Here is a 22,252-nt window from a genome sequence, read left to right as displayed (position 1 = left end):
GAACATTGTCTGACAGAAATGCTGGCAGTCAGACTGGACAGAATCATCCGAGACCAGAGGCACTTCCCAGTACAAAGCCCACTCTGGCTTTGGCCATGGTGCAGCTGCTGTGCTGAGGATGCACTTGCTGGTACATCCACCTATGGCAACAGGTTTTCTGATCTGTTGGCAAACAATGCTCTCCTCAAACCCAACATTTCAGAGGTCACACCCCTATAACTGCACATTCATGCCACTTTTTCTAGGGTTTCTATAAAGATCAATACCACAGTTAAAGCAAAAAAAACCAGGTCCCATCTTCTTTCCCAGCTCCAATGAGGCGTTCCCAGGTTTAGTGGAAAGCAAAGGAATATTAGGCATGTATTATGGTTTGCAGACCTTATACTAACTATACCAGTTTCTTTTTCCAAACAGTGTGGGAGTTAATGAGCATTCCCAGCATAGTATTACAGGTCTGGGACTTGTAGGTTTAATTTTTTGACAACTGGGTATGCTGTAAAATTTCTAAGCATCCTGTGGGTGTGCTTGTGGAGGTGGGAAAGTAAGCCATAAAGACTGGAAGATTAATGGGATGTCAGAAAATGAAGAGTACTATAATGCAAGCAGGGAATTTGGGGACAGAATGAACAAGAGAAAGAAAATATAAATGGGAAGAGGACGGGGAATAGAATGAAAAGACTCTGGAAGAAAAAGAGAATGAAACTGAAAGGAAGAAAAGACAGAAAAGACACACCTCATTTACCAACCTTTCCTAAATTGTTCTAATTTTTACAGAATACTTACATGATTATGAAACCAGGTAGTGAGTCAGTAATACAAAATCAATACCTTACTACTACTATAGGAGCGCTGAACTAGATTTCAGCCAGGCTCTAAAGTTCATATATTAAATCATAAAAAGTAGAACAGCATCAAAAGGTGAGCTGGGCACTATCCAGCCTTAAATAATCAATGGCCAGATACTTATTTTTCTGACAAACTTGCAATACAGGCACAAATAATTGCAGGCAAATAATCAATCTTAAAGCTCCCACATGACAGTTTAGCAAACTAACTCTGCATCTACTGGGCACGAAAGACACTAAAACATGCTCCAAGAGAGCCTGAGCTTTATTTCTAAAGAACTGGTTTTAGTCAGAAGTTTCAAACCAAAATACATGATTATGGAAACCTGCTGATACTCAAAGTATCTTCCAAATCTAGTACCAAAATTAAAATCAGAATGGAACAAAGATTATGCAGGTGGCCTATTTCTTATTTGCTTTAAATTGTGGACAAGGCCACAAGATAGAGGGTTTCTAGCTCATGTGTTCATCTTGTATAACTGGAATTAGAGACATATCAAATCCCTGACAATGTAGAACAAAGTGTATTCTTTTATTTGATTCATATACAGTAATTTTCTCACCTCAGAAAACAGTTTTTGTTTCATATGCCCCAGACAAGCTATGTAACAGTCCATTGTTGGTTTATGACTAATCCTAAGAGAATGGAAATTTTTATGCACAGCTAGTTTCTAGGTTTAGACAATATGTTAAAAAAAAATGAAGCACCACTTGGGACAAAAATTATGTGAAAAGAAAATGTTGAAAAGCAGTGCAGAAATTAATTATTGTACTTTAAGGCTTGTATAGACATCTCAAAATTAAACTGTTCATCATTAATACACACTGCACAAAAAGTTGAGAACCAGTATTTCAGAATTTGCCACTACTAACAGATTTTATTGATAAGATTTGTACCTAACATTTTCCTTCTACCTGACAAAGCATAAAGCTAAACAGTTCTGAGATTCGACAAGCTGCCATAATTTTTATCAAGAAGAAAGTATGCATTCAAAGTTAAAGAGAACTAACCCCAACAGTGATCTACAAAGGAAAATGGAATCACATCAGAGAATATTCAGAATAGCTATCCAATAGGAACAATATGGAAAATAATATAACTACTTTTGAGATGGAATTTGATGAGTTCATCAGCAGTATTATATAACCAAGTTGTCTGCCACTGCAGGCATCCAAACTTAGCAATTTCAGTGTTCTCCTAAGAATCTCTGTCTGTAAAAAAATTGTACATTTGCCATAAACTTGAAGCTATGGCAATCAAGAGCATAGAGGTCAAAGAAAAACAGAAGAGCATTTAGTAATATGTTAGCAATACAGTGTAATCTAAGCACATATAAACACAAGCATACACAAGTGAAATAAAAACATGACCCCACAAAGTGTAGGGAAACAACACTACCTACTCAAAAATTAACTACAGTGATCTTCAGACTGCAAAAATTATAATGAATCAGGGAGTTAAGGAGAGATGGCATTAAGTCCACCAATAATACCCTTCTCCATTCAAAGCACTCCTCCATCTGGCAACTCACAACATAGTATGTTACAGATAGATGGAAACTAAATTCCACAAATGTAAGTGCTTAAGAAGATTCAGTGAGTCATCAATTCAACATATGAAGGAAATAGAAGAAAAATCAACATGCTCAAAAGCTAGTTCTACCATGAAACAAGTCTCACAAGTATTTTTCAACATCAAAGTTTCTCAGCATCCATCAGACAATAGATTAGACAGCTTTGTCAGAAGGCTGATACCAGTCATCACCTGAAAAAAACAGAATGGGTATTTCACTTTATGTTTTTGCAAAACATAAAGATACTCATTCAGCAGAAAACTATGAAGAGATGTTCACACCAGATGCATTTGTTCATTTTCTCTATCAATGAAAACTGTTCATTTTATTAACATAATTTCTGATTTATTTTATCCCATCCCATTCCATTTGGTTCTGTAGACAATCATACACAAGAAGAGAAGTAAGTGTCATGCAGTCATTAGTATGAATGTGGGGGTTTTTTCACAATTATATCATGCCATTGTTTCAAAGACCAGGCAACTGGACTCAATAACCCAGCAGATGCTGTCCAGGCCAGCATGGCAGTTACAGTCATTCTCAGAGCACAACCCCATTTGGTCACTTTCTTTCCCACAAAAATAATAACCCTATGAAGACTAAATACAAATGTCATTAAAGACTTAAATAAATATATATTACATTTCTATTTTGAAAATATCTCCTAGGATGAAACCAAACAAGTTTGTTGTGTTAACTCCAATACTGCAACTATTTTATAAAGTCCAAAATTGTAGTTTTTTATTTTATGATTGCCACTAGTATTATCAGAATAATTTTCTGAAAGCATCGCTAAGGAAAGAGCAATAATCTTTTTCATCATTAGAAATGCAGCTTGGATGAGCAAATCTGCTCCTCAAAGGGAGTGTGGTGATGACGCTGAGCTAATTTGGTGACAGGAAGATTCCTGGCATAAGGCTGAACCAAAAATAAGAAACTTGGTTAACAAGCAAAACTAATGGCTCAAGTGCTACAAACCCAGCTTCCAAATTCACACTCCACCTTCTCTCAGTACAGGATTCACCATGTGGATCGTTCTTCTCTACCCAGTTCTGTCTTAGGGAACTTCACATCATTATTTCTTTATCCAGTACAAGTCTGTCCCTAAGATCCCATGCCACAGGGTTTTCACCTGTGTGGACTATCAACTCCCTTCTCAAATGAAAATGTGTTAATTAGCAAAAATATTTATGGTCAATACTATCTGTGGCAATTACTACTACTTTCATGAAAAAGAAGTGTTACAAATGTAATTAACTGTTAACTTTCATGCAGTTAAATTTCACAAGGACCTGCACCACCAATAATCAGAACACCTCTCTAAGGAAATGCTCTTTTACAGTACAGTTTGGAAGGACCGTATACAGAGAAGTCAAACTTGGACTAGCCCCTCACTTAGAAATTAAGTTCCATAGCTACTAAGGTATACAAGAACATTTCTATTGTGCTGATTAAAATCAGAACAGTGGCTCTGAAAATCTTTACCATTCTGCAGAGAGCAGATAACCCTGTTCAGGAGAGGCTGTGGCAGAAACCCAACAGAAAATTTTCACTGCCTTTAGACAGATATTTATACATATACAGATAGATAGATAGATAGATAGATAGATATTACTCATTAGCTGTGATTTCAGTGTGCTGTCACATCCTCACCTCTTATGTAAAACATTTACCATGTCCCATATGCAAGCAGTAAAAGTGTAACCCAGCTCAAAAATAATTACATAGGGTGCTTAGATGGAGGAAGATCCATAATTACTAATTATTCCAGGAATCACTTAAACAGAGTGGTCTGACAATGTGGCAAGCAAGGAATACCACAACATTCTCTAACCATCAAGAAACAATCAGCACTAAAATACAACAATCCTAGAACAGGATGCGCACTGAAATAACCAAACTCATAAATTAACGTATATTCTCTGACGAGGAATATAAAAGGCTACTGCAGTCCTTACAGAATAAGTGCAAAACCAGTTTCCAGCTTATACTTCTGAGTACCTTTGACTGGCATTTAGTATTAACTAACTTCATTTGACAGAAGATTTTCTATACTGGGAACTGTTTCAGTTACTTTTTAAAGTTTACTTCACACAGCTCCTTTTGTTTGTAGAAGACAAAGTACTGCTTTACAAGGTCAAAAAAAGACCCCTTTGTAAGGCTGGAAATCCCCAGCCAGATGCTCCTTTACAGTGTTTGCCCCTTCTCCCCGCTCACTACCATTACAACATGCTGCCTCCTTCAAATAATTTTCCCATAAATAATGTTACCATCCCTAATGACAAGTACTACTTGAAGACCAAGTGACTGAGAAAGTTTTGCAAGCACTTGCAGCTACCCAGTTCTTAGTCATCTCTCACAGACACCAGAAGTGAAAAAATTAGAAGTTATTCCAGGAAAGGCTGCAGTTGAATTTAAAGAGCTCAAACAGGTAAACAGTGAAGAAAAGTTGGCCACCTAAGTCACGGTCAAGGCAAAATGACCTACTGAGCAGAATTAATGACTGACTAAGAATCATTGGAATTCTTGCTTTGAGGTATAACTCAGCTATTTTAATTGAAGAAAAAGTAACAAAAAACTAAAAGTAGAAATTAAATGCCAATGAAATTCAGTTTCAGTCTAAAAACAGTATTTTATTCTGTTTCCAAAAGTCCATGCCTAAAAAAATTAATTGGTGTATCACTACTCCTAAAAACCTACTTAGGGAAGCTCATCTCTGTGTTCATTATCACTCCATCTGTCTTTTACTCTGTTCATCTCTAAAACCTGAGCAATAAATGAAAAGGTCAAATGTGTAAAGCCAGAGAGTACAGGCTTCTTCCTAATGATATCCCAGATATTCCTGTTTTGGCCTTTGCAGTGTTGGGAGGAATGAGAGGTTAAAATATTATGATTCGCTATAGAAATATAATAGGTAATACTGACATAACACATTGGCTAGATTAGAAAAGAACATTTTAAGCCTTAAGAGGCAAGAGTCCCAAAGCCAAACATTTAAATATGGTTAGATTATAACATCTACCTTCTGTGAGCCCATGTTTGGAATACACTACCCCTTTTGGTAGAAGGGCTTTCACATGAAAGGAGAACAGCCACAAAGCACAGTTATAAACCTCATCATGTCCTCAAACTAGGTCAGCCTTTTGTTTCTTGGAATAACAAGAAGGAAATAGCAAGAAGCTTTGCACTACAAAGGTTGAGGAGGGAAAAAAAAAGAAACAGTAGCAATAAAATACTAGAAAGCAAAGAAACAAGATTTTTCAACACAGCTAAATAGCTTGCCAAAACACTTATTCACCATAATAGTGTAATCAAAGCAACAGATGGCTAAGAGCTAATGGGACAGAAAGGCATCAGGAACTGTTGTGAAGAATTATCTCATGAAACATCAAGCAATGTTCCAAAGTTTACCAAGCCTTAGGCTATCAACGTGACAGCAATTTCAAAGAAAGTATCTGGCACCTCTGAGGACAGATCAGCTAGACTGACTAGCCCATAACAATTATAAATTTTATCCTACAATGCACTATTTGAGTGTAGGGAGAGTATAAAGTCAGAGTAGAAACAATACCAAATTTAGAAAACTAGTTGGGCAACATGGAAATGGGGGCTTCTGAGCCAAATCAAGCTTTTTAAAATGCTTCTCTCATCTCTTACACAATTTGACCAATCTCTAAACCCCGTACTGATAACAAACCAGTTCACATCTGAAGATGTGGCTTCTCTATTAAAAACACAGCTGGCCCTTTCTGATGAAGTTTAGGGAGCAGAAGGTGAGATTGCAGCACCTCTCCTGTCCTTGTGCTACCCCAACTTGCACCTGCCGATTCAAGTCCCATTACTGAAGAAGAGAAATATAAGGACACAAAATCTCATTACTAATTTTGATATCTGGACAAAAGCTTGTGACCAGATGTTTTCTTCTTCCTCCTCACAATGTCATTATGTACATGCTCACCCTGTTAGATGGTTGAACAAAGCCACTACAAACCAGAAATGTCAAGTTTTACTTTTAATTCAGTATTAACAATTAACATTAGGAATTAGCTACTGAAGGGTTATAACACGTTTTTCTCTCTTTACAAAAAAATCCAAAATCCTATTTCAGACAAAATATCCTTTAAATGGTATGCTCTGAATGATTTAAATATCTACCAAAAGCCATCTGGGTTTTCTTGTTCTCCTGCTAGTCATTGCAACAAGATAATAATTACCCATGCAAGTGACAACATCTCATTTCTGGAACCTGTGCATATATTGTCAACAGCCCTGAAGTGCCCTCAAGTATTTAAAAGGAATGAACTTTAAGAAGCTGTTTAGTCTTTTCAGCTAATATTTTCATACTCAACTACAGACAGATCTCCATCAAGGTCAGACTTGCTGTTGGATAGAATTTAAAAATGTTTTTTTTCTTCTTAATAAAAAGTTCAAATTTATTGTATCACACACCTACAGGAAAGTTTGCAGATAATTTGGTGAACTGTAGGTTGGCAGGACTGCTGGAGATGCCTTAATCCACCTGCTTGCTCAAAGGAGGCTTTACCACAGCAGTCTGCTCAGGAATGAGCCAGAAGACATGCTTTCTGCTCCACTTTCCCTTCCTAGTTCTTTTTACAGTTTCAGGAGAATGCAGCAATGGACTTGTGCAGTCATTTTCATCAGGTTTCACTGAGGACAGCTTGAAAGAGAGCAAGCACATATATACACCCCAAACACTTCTTCAGTGTTGGCAGTGTTACCCACACCCTGACAACAATCTCAGTCTTCCAAGTCCTCTTGTGAATTTGTCCACTGGGAGAAGCACGACAAAACTGACCTCTTTTTGTTACAGATTCTGCATTTATAGAAGTAGATTTTACATCTTAAGGCTTTAAAAAAACCAAAGGTCAGTCCCAATAAAATCAAATGGGCAAAGCTGTATCATACAAAAACTTTACTATGAAGGAAAAAAATCTGAAGTCCTCTAAAGAAAAAGAAATACTGTGCCTAGCTTTGCCTGCAGCTAGCACAGGCACTGGGATCCAGTTCCGCCACTGAAAAAAGGCAGTCCCCTCCCCTCACTTCAGCTGTCAGCCAGCAATGCATTCTGAAACCTTCACACAAATGGGAACTTACTGGGGGTGCTACCTGCAGAAGGACAGAAGGGAGGTGACAAAGGAGAAGAATAAGCAGCTGAGTGCACCTCTTCTTCCACACAGACGACATTATTCATCACCCAAGAACTGCAGTATTTTGATGCAAGATTTCTCCTTTCTAATGCAACATACTATTCAGTTCCCTACGCCATTTAAGCTTACCCAAAGCTTAAAATCTTTTGTTACCATAAATGTAACAATGTACAATAGCTCAGAATTTCATGTGGCACTGAGTAGCAGATCAAGAACACGGTGAAGCATTGATTTTTTCTGAGAGGATTAAGACAGAGCAGGTTTTTAACCTGAGAAAGAGGCAAAATGAATTATATTATCTTATTTAGATGAGTATCATGGCTAATCAATCATATTTTTCACTCTGCTCTATGCAGATGTGGCTTATTAATGCTTTGTATGTTCTTCTTGGATCACCTAATTGCATTATTGCAGAACCTGTTAACAATCAACAGTCAACAGTAGAAACCACAAATAGAATTACAGTCTGGGAGAGGCGTTTAACAATAACATACTATCTTATCTGGACAGAAAGAACCTCAGAGTAGCTTTAGTTTTGAAGAGACACAGATACACGAAAGTACCAATTTAAAAGGCTGGGCTGGATTATACAGAGATCCAGCCAAAGCCCACGTCAGTCTCTGCTCAGTTGCATCCCTGGAATTTAGCAGAATTTCATATATCCTGTTCACCTTTGAGTATCTAAAGCAAATCAGAAATATTTAAATCAATTTGGTATAACCCCTTAAATGGACTAGGACTTTGGAAGACTACTTTATTTAAGCTCATTCTATAAAGACTAGACCCATGTAATTAAAACACTGCAACGTCTGATAAAGAAAAACCTTCATGGTCTCCATTCCAGTCTTACCTAAACTATTTTCAGCAAGATCTAATCTTAGCCTACCTTTCTTCACCTGTAGCAATGCAAACACCACTTCCTTATTTCCCAGCTCTACCTTATCCGTCCCCCAGCCCATCCTCCAGCCCTTCTGCAGTCTGGTTTCATAACAGCTCCTTCCATTCCTATCTTTCTCTTTGGAGTTACCTTCAAGTCCCAAACTTAGTTTCCAGTTTCTGTACTGACACATAGTGTTCCCAGTCTCCTTCATTCTATCCCTACAGTGTATTTTATTTACAAAGCCTTTCACACCAGAGCAGTTCATAGCAGTGACCCAGGCCTCTCCGCATATAAAGAGATGAATCAATCATCATATTTGCATTAATTACCTTAAAAGTACTAGAATCAGATACATTCTTGCCCTTGTAGGTATTATCTAGTCCTATCTCAGTGTGGTTAGAAATGTCCAACACATAATGGTTGGCAGTGTTCCAGTCCAGAGAAACCACCTAAACAGATGGACAACCAGAAGCAGACTATGCAACAGCCTCTAACTTAAAATAATTTCTGTCTGCAAAGAAAGCTAAACTCAGTATTATTAAACATTCCTGTGTTTTCATGATGAATATTCTATGAGGAATAATTTTTTAGTGATCACAAATGACACTTACTAATTGGTTTGAAACCAAACTAAGTGTTTTATATTTCAAAATAACTAGTCTCAGTGGGGAGATCTAAAACACAAGGTCATTTTTAATAGCTTTCTAAGGTATTCTGACTTCCCTCCCCCCCCCCCCCCCGCATAGCTGCTAATTCTTTAGAATTTATTGATATCTAAAATTTTTGGAACAGTAATGCTATCCAAATTCTTCAAAAAGCATTATCTAACTCTAAATTAATATGTATTTAAAACATCATCTACAATGGATGATTAAGTTTTCATGTTTACTTGACACCTGGTCAAATTAATTTATATGAATCTTCAAAGAAAAGAACTAGAAATTAATTTAAAAATTATCCAGCTGATCCTCATATAAAATTGTCACTAAACAGAATACAAAGATTTTGGCAAACAGCTAAGTGGTGATTCATAGCAGAGTGAAGGGATATAAAACATTAATGGCTTCTCAATTTTCACCTATTATTTCACCATAAAAGACAGTTATATAAAAATATTGTTCAGATCAGAAGCATTTTCAGGAATACCCATTTATAGAAACTATTTATAAACCACTTTCTTGCACTATCATAAAAACAGGAGCAGAAATTACAAGATTAGCAGGGCCACACAATAATAAATCCTTACAAATAAACACTGGAAAGTGAAGGCTATTTGTTGTGCTGCACGGAAAAGTGCAATAAAGTACTTGCAAATACTCCATTATCCAGTCACAGATTTTCGGTCTAATTCTGCATTTATGAGTCACAAACACCTACATGGGGAAAAAAAAAAAAAAAAGAAAGAAAAAAAACTCCAGACACATAATCTGTCAATCCACTTTGATTAACCATTTAGAAAGGCTACGAGCAGTAAAGAGTTTTATTTTTACAAAAATGTCACAGTTGGACATCAATTGAATTAGGCTTCCTAAATTACCTCTATATAGGGCAAGTGCACAATGGCAAAGTGATATAAAGCTTTCTATATCACAGCTGAAAGCAGACAAAGTCTGCACAATCCCATAATCTGTTTCTAATTCAGTATACATCTTTTAATAAATGTGCACAGACTCATCAAAATCTGAACGATCAGGATCTCACAGGACAAAAGAGACTACCACCATGTCTATTATTGTTAAGGCTTTATAACTCTGCAGTAAAAAGTTTAAGTCAAAATGTGAAAATAAAACCTTTGTCAATTAAAAAAAACCACCCTATTTTTCTAAATTTACACACTATAAAAGATTAATCTACTAATTCAGAGTGACTTCTCCACCAAAAGTCTTTCTTTCCCTTAATAATCCTTTAAGGACAGCAGTACTTTATAAATTTAAAAAAAAAGGTAAGTCTTCCTTATGTATTCTCTGGGTATTACATATTGCTTTCCAATACTTTTAGCAGCAACAAACATGACCACCAAACCTTATAGACAATGCCCAGGAACTTCAGTGACCAGAGAAAGATGAAATACTTCAGCATTTGAGCTCACATTTTTGGAATATCCCCAGGAAGTGCTATATTTAAATGATTAATCACTGGCATTCCAGATATTTACTTTAACTCAGAAACATTAATGTTCACACATATATATAGATGTATGTACACTATTATGCATCATCAGAGTGCTGAAACAGACCAAAGTGAATCTGTAAGTCATATCATTACTAGCAGCACCATATTTGTGTTCTTTTTTATCTTCTCCATGCTATACTAATAACAACAAAACTTATTTGATGGAGTTTTCTTTAGCAAGGGCACGGAGAACAAATATCAAGTGACTTGGGATCTAATATGTTCACATCATGCTTTGATCTTCCATCTGAAAAATATTGACCATCATCCACAATTGAAATGTGTGCTAAAGATATATTTATTTAGTTATTGCTCTCTGCACCACCTTCTTTTGACCTTTGTGAATAATTTTTCTGCCTATGTTTTCTTTAAAAAACCCACAAAAACAAACAACAAAACATGTGGAAACACTTATAAGCTAGATTTTCCAGCAAACATGTCTCACCAACCATAAAGGACAATATTGCTACCACAGCATTATAATACATTACATAACTGACAAATTTTAGATAAGAAGTTCATTGCAGGATATATAACTGCAAGGCTGAGCTCAGAAATGCATTTTCCCCCATGAAAAGCAAGAATATGTATTATCCCCTCAACACTCCTCTATTCACTTCCTTCCTTTTCAATTCTGACCACAGAGGAGACACCAGAGTTTTCTACAAATACATGGACTTCTTAAACAGCTGAAGATTCACTTTCATTTGAAACTGTTGTCGTGACAGGTTTCCATAGTACTTTCTTGCAACAATCACTGCTTTTGCCTTCTATATTTCTATTTTAAAAAATAACTTTGAGTAGCAAAAGAAGGGGAGATTGAAAATTAATAAGAAAAGAAATCACGGACAGGGGGAATGCCTAACTGCCTCTGCACCACAGCTAGAGCAGCAGCAGAAAGGAAGAGATACTAAAAGAGGCTGTTTGCTGTCCCTTCTCCCTTTGCAGGTTTAAATCACCAGAGTATGGGAAAGCTTATTTTTAATATCAGTTTCAACCATGTGAATTCCTGGGTAAGAAGTATAGCAGCACAGTTAATGAACAGTCTGTGAAATAGTTCTTTCAATGACTTGAGTCTGGTTTTAAGTTACAGGGAGCAAAAAAATATCTACTAGAGTTCAGATTCAGCCATGTAAGATGTGATTTTCAGCAAGTCACTGAGGCTGAAATTCACAAAATAAGCCAAGAGCAGAACTTCCCAAATACACTATCTATACTGAACTACAATTATTTTGCCCTTGAATAGCACATCCCTTGGGTCTACACCATCTTTATTAAGTAGATCCAACCTCTAAGAACACATGAATTGTCTGCACAAGTAAACAATAAGCATGTAAAAGATCACCCAGTGCCATGCCTTAGTCCTGGAGCCCTTTGGCAGCCACAGCAGTGTGTGACCACCCCAGCCCTGCCTGGTGCTCAAGGGCAGGTCACTCCCTCCCAAATGAGACAAGGCAAAGCCTTCAGGCTTAGGATCCGGAGCACCCTGGCCTTCGTTTCAGCTTCCTGAAGTGTTTTAATGCTTCTTCTCCAGCACCTTCATTGTTTTCATCACTTGTGCAGGTAAAGAAGCAGTGATCCATGCCTAGAAGGAAGCCCCAGGTACTTAGGCTCAGGAAAGGTAGCAGCTGGTGAATTCCAGCAAAAAACCCCCTAGAAGACCTATAAACGTGCTGAGGTTCAGTTTTGATATACTGACATTCTCTGCTGCAAGTCTCAAATCTTCAGTGCTTAATTCACCAAGTGCTTAATTCAGCTCACTTAGTTCACCCAGAAGACTGAAGTGGTTTTGTGAACCCACTCCCATACCTCACACCACACTCTCCACCACCACAACCCATACTGTGCATGGCAAGACCTGGGAGCATTGTAAATCTGTGCATGACCTTTTGCTCTCTCGGCTTCTTTCTTCACCTGCAATGATGCTGGTACTTCACCTGTGTCACAAAGGTGCTGTAGGGGTAACAGCAACAGCAACAGTAAGGAATTCTGGTAACACAAATTATGGAGTTATCTAATGCACAGACATCCCAAATTCAGGTAAACTTTTACTGAAAATGCCAGTCCCTCAGCTCAAAAATACAGAATACCAGAGAACAGCAGCTCCATTTTTGCTACACACACCTGGAAACAATGTGCAGTAAATATGAAACTTGCCACAGGGAATTTTTGGAAGATGCATAGAAGTTTCTCAATCTTGGAAGCTGGTTTCCTTCTACTGGAAACCTGGGTAACATACATTATCAGAAGAGATGCTTATTGATTTATCATTAATACCAAGAATTAATCTGATTAAATGTTGCAATTCGGTACTTCCTCTGAATTAACTGGTGCATTAAAAAACATGCAGATATTTGTAACAGCTCGCACAAGGCCTAAACAAAAGATGACAGCTGAGCATGTCAGCTAAATTTTCCTAGCTATGTACAAGTAAATAAAGCCCCATGGACTGACAAAAAGTAAAGACACTAGACAACACATAGAACTATGCACAAGGTCTCTGCAGACATTAGATAAGTTTCATATGATGTTAGATACTCACTTTTTGAGAAAATTAAATTATTATTTTAGCTTTTATGTTATACATACATAATTTAGTACCTCTAGTTACCAAGCTAAATATAAGAAAGTTGTCTTCATCTTCTGGTCAGACAGACATCCTGAATAAAGATTAAAATGCCATTTAAATCGTGCACTGTTGCCAAAATGCCTAATAACTGAAATTCACTTTTTTTTTTTTTTTTAATGGACTTTCTGAGGAATTCCCAGAAAAAGATTTTCAGTATGCAACACTGTGCTTTATCTGTATTCAGACAGATTCATACTAGGATCACTAGTACGTTGTACACATTTGTAATAATGCTGTCACACGCTAAACCAGTTAAGATGAAAACCACACAATTCCAGTTTGAATATAATGACACTATCTTCAGTGGAGAAAAGGTACAGCTGATAGAAGGGAGAGATGTGGGGAACGGACAAGGAAATTGTCTACTGTCCCCTTCAATTTATTAATGTAATATGATGCTGTGTTACTGCAAGTGCTAAGTTCTGCAGTGCACTGAGTTTATGTATAAATTTACATTGTGCTTTAGTGCTGAACTTCTGCAGCTCCACTTAACCTACACAAGTACTGTGTCCATCTTCACTCACCTCCAGTATAACTCATTTTCAAGAAACAATCTCCAATATAGAAAGAAACTCAAAATCTATTAGGATATATGTGTTAACAACTGTACACAAAAATTATCTATCCATAATGTGCATTTAAATTCCAAAGATGTGAGCTATACTCTACCATTTCTTTACATGACTATTATCTCTACATCTGCACACAAGCTTTTCAATGCAATCTTATATTAAGCAGTTAAGTGGGTGTGGTGAGTACAGCACAAATATTTTGGGAGAAATTCCTGACTGGATCCTTTCAAATTATTTGCAGTATCTTAGAAGAACATTACCCCTCAAAAGACCAACAGAGTTCCTTTGATTATTTCTGACATAATGTGCATTTCTTAGACATACAGAGTCCCAGCAAACCACAAACATATGCACTCCATTTCAACCTCATGCTCTAATTTAAAAGCTTTAGTAAATACCAACAGATAGTTTAAACACAGAGATTTACACGTATTTCTGAAGGTCTAGTATTATAGAAACATAGTTTTACTTGGGACAATGTATTACTCAGACTTGGATCTCTACAGCACTCATCATTGAAACTTCCTTTTCTCAATACACCATTCCTTGTTTCCAAGAGCATAAATTCCTCCCTGCTCTACTTAACAAACATAACACCCATTTCATCTGTCCAACAAGCAATTATTTTAAAATTTTTGTTTTCCTAATTTCAAACCATTTGATACATTTTTTTCTTCAGAAAATTTTAGTATTTTATTATTTACTAGTTATTTTTAAAAGTTTCTTCATCTTCTATTTAATACAAATGTTATTGGTTTGCCTTGCGGTTTGCTTATCACAACCAGCCACTGAGGTCCTTGCAGGTAAGAGTGCTCCAGATAACAGTTACCTAAAAAAGTCATCATTCAGATTTTCAGCATTCTGACAAACCACAATGATTCCTTTTTTTCACGTGCAAAACATGCTGCTGGTCTATATACATGAGAGAGCAAACTGCTGGTATCAAATGCCTTTCAACCCCATCCAATAGTGTGCCAACGGTTTTACAAACTTACTAATGTGTGAAATACAGTATTGAATTGTCAACAAGGTGATACACTTTGTTTACAGCAGCAAATATTTTCCATTAGTGAAATTTGAAACCCATTAAAGATGTGAGTCTCTCGTCAACTGTAAATCATAAAGCAAACGCGGGGATGCCCAACCCTTCAGGCTGGGGAGGCCACTTGCCTTTGTGCAGGTGCAGAGAAGGGCCATAGGCCACATTCCCTACCCCATGAAAAGACTACAGCACACACACAGAAGTGGTGGTGTGTGTGTCAGAGATGTGACACTTGCTGGGGAATTGGCCCTCATGTACATTGAGGCTGGCCCTCGGGTGAGCTCGTATGTGAGCATCCACTGCAATCAGGGTGCTGAATGATCAGTTCTGGTGTCAGTTCCAGGACGCCATATCTAAATTTACCACACAGATTGAAAAGATCTTCAGAAGGAGTTCAAGTTCACTCTCCTTCTATAAAACAACAGTTATCTACAAATGAAAATACAAACCATCTAGCAGACATTTACCCAAACTGTTATGAGTAAGTCTAGTTTTCACTGCTCCCCACTTGACTACCTCTCAAGTTAGTCTACATCCTTCTTGACATGTTGAATTCACTACTAGAATCCCCAGGGCTGAGTAGAGTATAAAGGTCACTCTACTGAGTAGTACTAAGGGATTACTCCAGGTATACTTTTGTTTACACCTCCCAGTACAATATTTTCCTCCTTTGTATCTACTTGACATGGCTGACATTCAGCTTGTAATTCACTATAACCTCAAAATCCCCTTCTGCAGGTCTCCTATCCACACTGCTGTTTCTGCTATATAGCCATGCTTTTCTTCTCTTGTTCCATTTCTTCATGCAGTACCTTACACTGTTCCTTTTCAGTAGCATCCTGTTTTTTCAAATCCATTTCACAAGATCATTCTAATTCTGTCCTTACAAGACCTCTTAATCCTTCTTAGACAAGCATAGCCTGCAAATTTAATAAGTATATTCTGTATTCCATCATCCAGACCATTAATGAAAGCACTGAATAGTGCTAGCCCTGGGGTAAATCCCTGCAGAACTTCACTGGATACAATTTTTCCATTTTGGAAGAGAATCAACACTGTGTGTGGTTTTCCTAAACTGTTCTGTATTGATCTCTTAACAGTTTAAGATTATCCTTACTATTATTAAGTCTAGATTATCCTTCCTCAGTTTGAATTTGAAAATGCCACAGGTAAAGAAGTATTACAGACAAAATATCAGATCCCACCTTTCACACCTCCATCCACTAAACCGAACACCCTTTAAAAGAAGGAAACTAAGCTGGTCTGATATAACTCACTCTTGAGAAACCTGTGCTGGTCATGAGGCAGACTCAGCACATGTGCGGTTATCAGGCATTTCTGGGACACCAAGAAAGTGTGTGAATGCAGGCCATGTTCATACACACAACCATTTTAAGGCTTGTGCATAGGAACGTATCGGGGGAGCATCATGGAAGGCCCTCAACACGGGAAGCACAGGCCTGGCACGCAGTGAGCTCTCAAAGGCACATACCAGACTGGAGCTCTGTCCCAAGGGGCTACGTGTGGCTTGTGGACTAAAGGCTGATTGCCACTACAGCACATCATCCTAAGCACAGATATCAGCTGCTTAAAATCTGTAACCCAAAGAACTATGTTGAGGTGGAATATTCTGTGGAAAGAGAATATTTTCTTCTGAACACTACATGGAATTACCAGAAAAGTACTTCCCCTTTCCAGGAGAGAATAAGTAACATACTCTCTTCTAGCACCCAATTCCTTTTTTGAAATCCAAACTAGATAGCCTCTAAAATTTGCCTTTTAAGGATTAAAGGTGGTAGCTGAGAAGGTCTAGAAACAACAGTTAAATCTTTTAACTGTCAGCCAGTACAAGTCTTCTTCTTGTATTACATATTCCTGTGACACATTACCATTTTTAAATAGTATCTGATGTATTTTAACTAAAATTCAATCAATACATTTGGAAGGCCAAAAGATTTGTTACCTCAGAAAGATATTTACTTTCAGAACTATAAAATATTAACATAGCAACATGACTGGGAATGCCAAAAGAAGTATTCAAAAGATGATTTTACCCTTAAAGATGTATTCCGAAATTACAGATGCTGCACTTACTCCCGATTAGCCTAACTTCTAATTGCTGACACTCCCCAGTAACATGACTGCTTAGTGGTAAAGGAACACTTCAATAGTTGTTTCATCAATATGCTTAGTTTTGGACTTCTGTCACCCATCATCTAATAGCCCATATTGCTGCTAATCATTGTAATAACCCCCAGTTTTCAGTTTTCCATCACTGACTGCTTTAATTGATCTTGATTATTCTAAGGGAGATGATTTGCACAGAGAAAATGTAGAAGAATACAAGAATGCCCACAGTAATCAATGAAAATTGGGCAATTAATCTCATGTAGGAAGCAGCTGAGCTCTTTTTTTCAGAGTGATAGCCTGGTCAGAAAATCAGCTGCTGCTACTATGAAACCAGCACCTCTAGCTGACAATCCTGAAAATCCTGCCATTGCATGTCTGTACAGTACCTGTACACAGGTATTTTCCCACATGCATCTACACTCTGTTACGCTGACCATAATATGGAAAATTTGCTTTGCTATCTGTTGAAACATTAGCATTGCATTTTTCAGGAGTACATTTTCTCCCTTAAAAAAACTATCACCTAACAGATACATTCGTGGATAAGTTAGCTAATCTCTTTTCTTTAATTCTTTTAATCACATTGCATCTCCTCTACAAAAATGTTCTTTAGCTCTTAAAGATTATACAATCTTACTTACGTAAGAGATTATATGTACATACTTATATTGATTCTTGAGTCCTATATATCATACTCCCCTTTCACCTTAAAATCTATAGTAACTCACAATTCAGAGTCTTCCTTAAACAAAACTGTTTGATGGCCACCTATGTTTTAATTAGTAAGAATTGAGACAAACTAAAGGAGGAATGGTGCCAGTCATATGATTTCATTGCAAAATTGGAGCAGTTGAAGACTTCACATCAGCAACAAGGTGTGCCAGAGTTTACTACTTCCAGTTAAGTAATGTTAGTAATCACTCACAACGTCTGTATCTGGCCCTGGATATTATATAGGGTTCTGAAGAGGTTTTTGCTCTTTGCTTGTATTTTTTAAAAAAATTTTATCCATGCATTTTTGCATTTAAAAATGCAACAAAAGCAAAACACCTGTACAATACAGCCTTTAGATGTCCTCAAAATTCAACAGAATTTGTCTTCCACACTAGCTCCTGTCAAACTCAATTACAGCTGACGTCAAGAAACTTTCTCCTCTCGTAAAATGTAAAAATAAAAACTCCACATTTCCAAAAGTTTAGGGAGCGTTGTCCCCTCTTCTCTACACAGCAAGTGTCTGAAACACTTTGTCTTCCCAAGGTGTTTAAAGCATTGTATCTGTGCTTTTGACATCTTATCTCAGATTCAGATGAATCAGAAATAAGCTAAAAATATTGGTTATCATGGAAAAAAACCATAATACAGTCTTTCATGTTTTAGCATTTCAGAGTAAGAGCCTGAAATAGTATTCCGCCCACACTCAAAAAATTGAAGATATGCAAAAACTCCCATGTGCAACTTTATTATCTATTATTGAGATGGGAAAATGACAACATTGGCAAAATTTTGCCATTTTTGGTAATAAAGTAGGAAAGCAAATGAATTGGCTTCAGTCCTGAATCTTCTAGTGAACAGCTGGGAAGGAGGAGGCAAACAGCAGCATCCTAAAAGCCAAACTGAAAGAGATGAGCCATGGATTGAGAAAAGGTAAAAAGAATGCCTTACTCTCTTTGGCTTGATAGAAAAAGGGCAAAACAAAGAAAAAATAATTGCAATTTGTATACTAATTCTGATGACATGTTGATGCTTGTTACAGGGTTGGATTAACACAAATAACATAAAGACTTACCATGAAATTAAATACAAGCTATGCACTTTAATCCTTGGAAATAAAAATCGGCCTTTTTCCACTGAAAAGACTACTATAGCTATTCACTGTAAAAATAGATTATATTCAACTATACCTTTACCTATTTTTACCTTCCTTGCCTTCTCTCTCCTCTAGTTTATTTTTACTAATACTCAACTCACAGGTACAAAACAACTCCTAATTATTCCAGTGAAAATTAAAGTTAAGTGAAAATTAAAGATTACTTTTTAATTATAGAGTCTTCATTACTGACCAACATTTCTTCAAAAGGTAAGGGATTCCAAAGAGACTGCACTATGAAATATTTCTGAAGGCCACGTAAAAACCATGTTTCCTACGAAAGTCTACAGCAGTAGTGAATAACAGGTGGGAAGGTACAAAATGTGAGAAAGAGTACTACGGTTTTAGTAGATCTTTTTAGCCTTCATCTGTCTATATATGTGAAGCTATGCATTTCACAAATCTTCTCTTGCAGATTTTGAGAAAACAGACATCTCTGGTTTGCTTTCTACATCCTCATACCACATGCAGGTCTGTGGTAGAGCAGTAGTTAAATCAGTTCTCAAACTCAGGATAGTCTGCCTGCAGCAGATCATAAATAATATTCTTCTCCAGTGCACAACTGGGGTTATTTTTGGCCAGGAAGAAACAATCTCAAAGGTGGCCTGAGAATATTTCTCCAAAGTTAGATCTAGCCAAATAATAAGGAAAGAGCAACCAGAGTATTTTCAAGTTGTGTCAAGCTATTATGTTTTGGTAGAATTCTAGAGGGAAAGGTCTACACAAAAATTATCATTGGTTGAATCAACTTAAAACAGCCCGTTTACACAGCATGGTTAAGCACAGCCCACTAAAACATTTGCTATTGAGTACTGCATTTGCACAGTTAGTTCTTTGGGGGTGGAAATACGTGGTATATTCATAAACTTCTAACAATTACAAGAAATAATAAACATTTCATTAGGAGTTCTGACTCCAGCACCAGTTGGTCTACTATCAGATCAACTGAGACAAATTCTGAATATTTAGAACACAAGAGGTTTACTGAAAAGCAGCTATCAACAACTATTTAACACCAAAACAAAGTAAAAACATTCACATAACAAGCTGTGAAACGGTCAAGATAGTCAAGACTGCTCTGCCAGCTATATAGAACGTACAGAATAAATGAATTCTCAGAACACATCTGCTTTTTGCCACTCCTCAGCAAGCTGTCTTGTAACATCTCACTCTATGCAGAAACACAGAGGTAGCTTTAAGCCAAATAAACAACTACATACATTTTAGCTTTTCAAGTTGTAAGATTAATAAGCAGATAAAGGTTTCTTTGTTACATAAGCACTATACCCCTCTAACCTCTACCTTACAGAGGGCAGTAATAACACTGTAACCATGCCATCATCTGCCATCTCCCACAGCTTCCCAACTATCCCAGGTACATTTTCTGACCCTTTTGATAGATTCTAGAACCAGATTTTGATTTAAAAATGGGTATCTCTCCTACAGGCCTTCTATCTACTGATGAAACCCAGAGAAAAAAAATTACCGCATCATTCATACACTGAGGACAGCCTCAGAAGCAGTGGTTCTGCTGGTTGGAATAAAATTATGTATATTTGTTCCTAATGGGCAGTTGTCACCAAGAAGGCTTTAGATATTTTGCTCATTCTTTACCCTTTAGATCCTTAGTACACTTACAGACACTGATATAAATATTAAAGCTCTAGAGGATCAGCTCTTTATCATCAATCTGAACAAAAATTCACTGATTATAGTAATTCAGACTTGTTTTCTTTCCTGAATTAAATCCTGGTTCATGAGCCTCTTCCCTGGAGAAGGATCCTTTAGGAAAATATACAAAATTGCTGGCATTTCTGTTCACTCCTGTGATTTAAAGTGGGGTGCCACAGAAAAAAAAAATTTTTTAAAACGGTTTATTTTGAAGAGACGAAGTGCACAATCTGCAACATATTCCAAAATATACCATTCTAGAATGATAGACTACAGTTTCTTTTTTTTTTTTTTGCAAACTTAAGACAAGCTATTGCAAGGGTTCGTATGATCTGAATCCTCCACTTGCCTTACTGACTTGTGCTGTTTCTCCAGAGAGCTGATGAATCCTTGTTCTCCCTCCTTGTTTGCTGACAAAGAATATAAGGCAGCATTGCAGAAATTATGGTTTCTTATTGATCATTTGAACTTTGCTTGTTGAATCATTACATCAGTGAAAATGCTTGTGTCTGTCTACATACAAAATCTCAAGGGCAATAAAATATTCTTTAACCTTCTAAGGGATCAAAGGATTATTTGATAATGTAAGAATAAATCAAAAAATACATCAGTTTCTTCCCCAGGCCTAAGTGTTGCACAGTCTTATGCATCCATTCCAAACTGGCAATAAGAATTGAAGGCGTAACTGTAATCCTGATCTAGTATGGTAAACTGTATTATATAAGGTAGCATCTTTCACCCAGCAGGGATGATGATGATTGAACAATTCTTGTAATAAAGGATCTTCATTGGCTCCAGCATCAGTAAAGTATTGAATTTCATCAGTGGGCATTAAGATGACTTTCCAAGGAGATGTAATTTAAACATGGATTTACACCCTAAAACATTACTTTTCATTAAAGAAAACTAAACCTAGCATTTTCAATGCTAAGCCTTGTTTCTAATATATGTTTTAAGTCTTAACATTGCATTTAAAAGGGCTCAAGAAGGTACAAAAATCATCTATGCCTCATGTTAAAAAAAAAAAATCTGCATTTGTTCAGAGTCAGATCAATTCTCTTATATGGCTTAACAGGTATTAAAGGAATACCTATCTGCCTACACTTCATTCTTTGTGAGATAACCTATCCCAACAAAACCAATCTTCACACTGTATGTTTACCACACAGATTTTTGACTCTTGCAGAAATTTCTGACTCCAGAGCTCCAAATAGCTGGGGTCAAGCTAAATGAATCATAGGTTAACTCTACACAAATTTTCATGTAATTCCTCAGAACACTTCTGAACTTTGTGGAATTGTTCTGACACCTAATATGATATCACTTTACAAAAACTCTAGATCAGGAACTTTCTTGGGTGATAAATACTTGTGTGGGTCATCTGTGAGACAGAAGATCTAATTATGTTCAAGTGTTGTTAGCTTGCTTTTTCAAGCCAAAAAAAAAGAGACGCAATGATTTTGTTATAAAAGGGCACAACCTTTTCAGGGACTTGTATCAAAATAAACTCAAAGAGGAAGATCAAGTTTGAAAGGACTCCTAAAAGGGAAACATTTGGGCTAATAATAGCTATTTCCTGTGACAATGTCATTTGGATAAACTTATGTCATATATAAGCACACTGCTGAGGTTAACTTGCAGCAGTCAGCAACCAAGGATGAATTTTATATATATATGCACACATTTAAGTGTTAAAAGACAT

The 22,252-nt window shown here is 36.8% G+C and overlaps 1 protein-coding gene across 1 annotated transcript in view; it reads right to left on the bottom strand.

Annotated features, from left to right (window-relative positions):
• COG5 (component of oligomeric golgi complex 5) overlaps nt 1–22,252 on the bottom strand; it is a 185,545-nt gene that overhangs the window by 62,766 nt on the left and 100,527 nt on the right. The gene's annotated exons all lie outside the window — the stretch shown is intronic.

Source organism: Coloeus monedula (assembly GCF_965178545.1).
Source record: "Coloeus monedula genome assembly, chromosome: 4".
Lineage (NCBI taxonomy): Eukaryota > Metazoa > Chordata > Aves > Passeriformes > Corvidae > Coloeus > Coloeus monedula.
The sequence above is the reverse complement of the archived record's forward strand: the minus strand, read 5'-3'. Positions and strand labels throughout refer to the sequence as shown.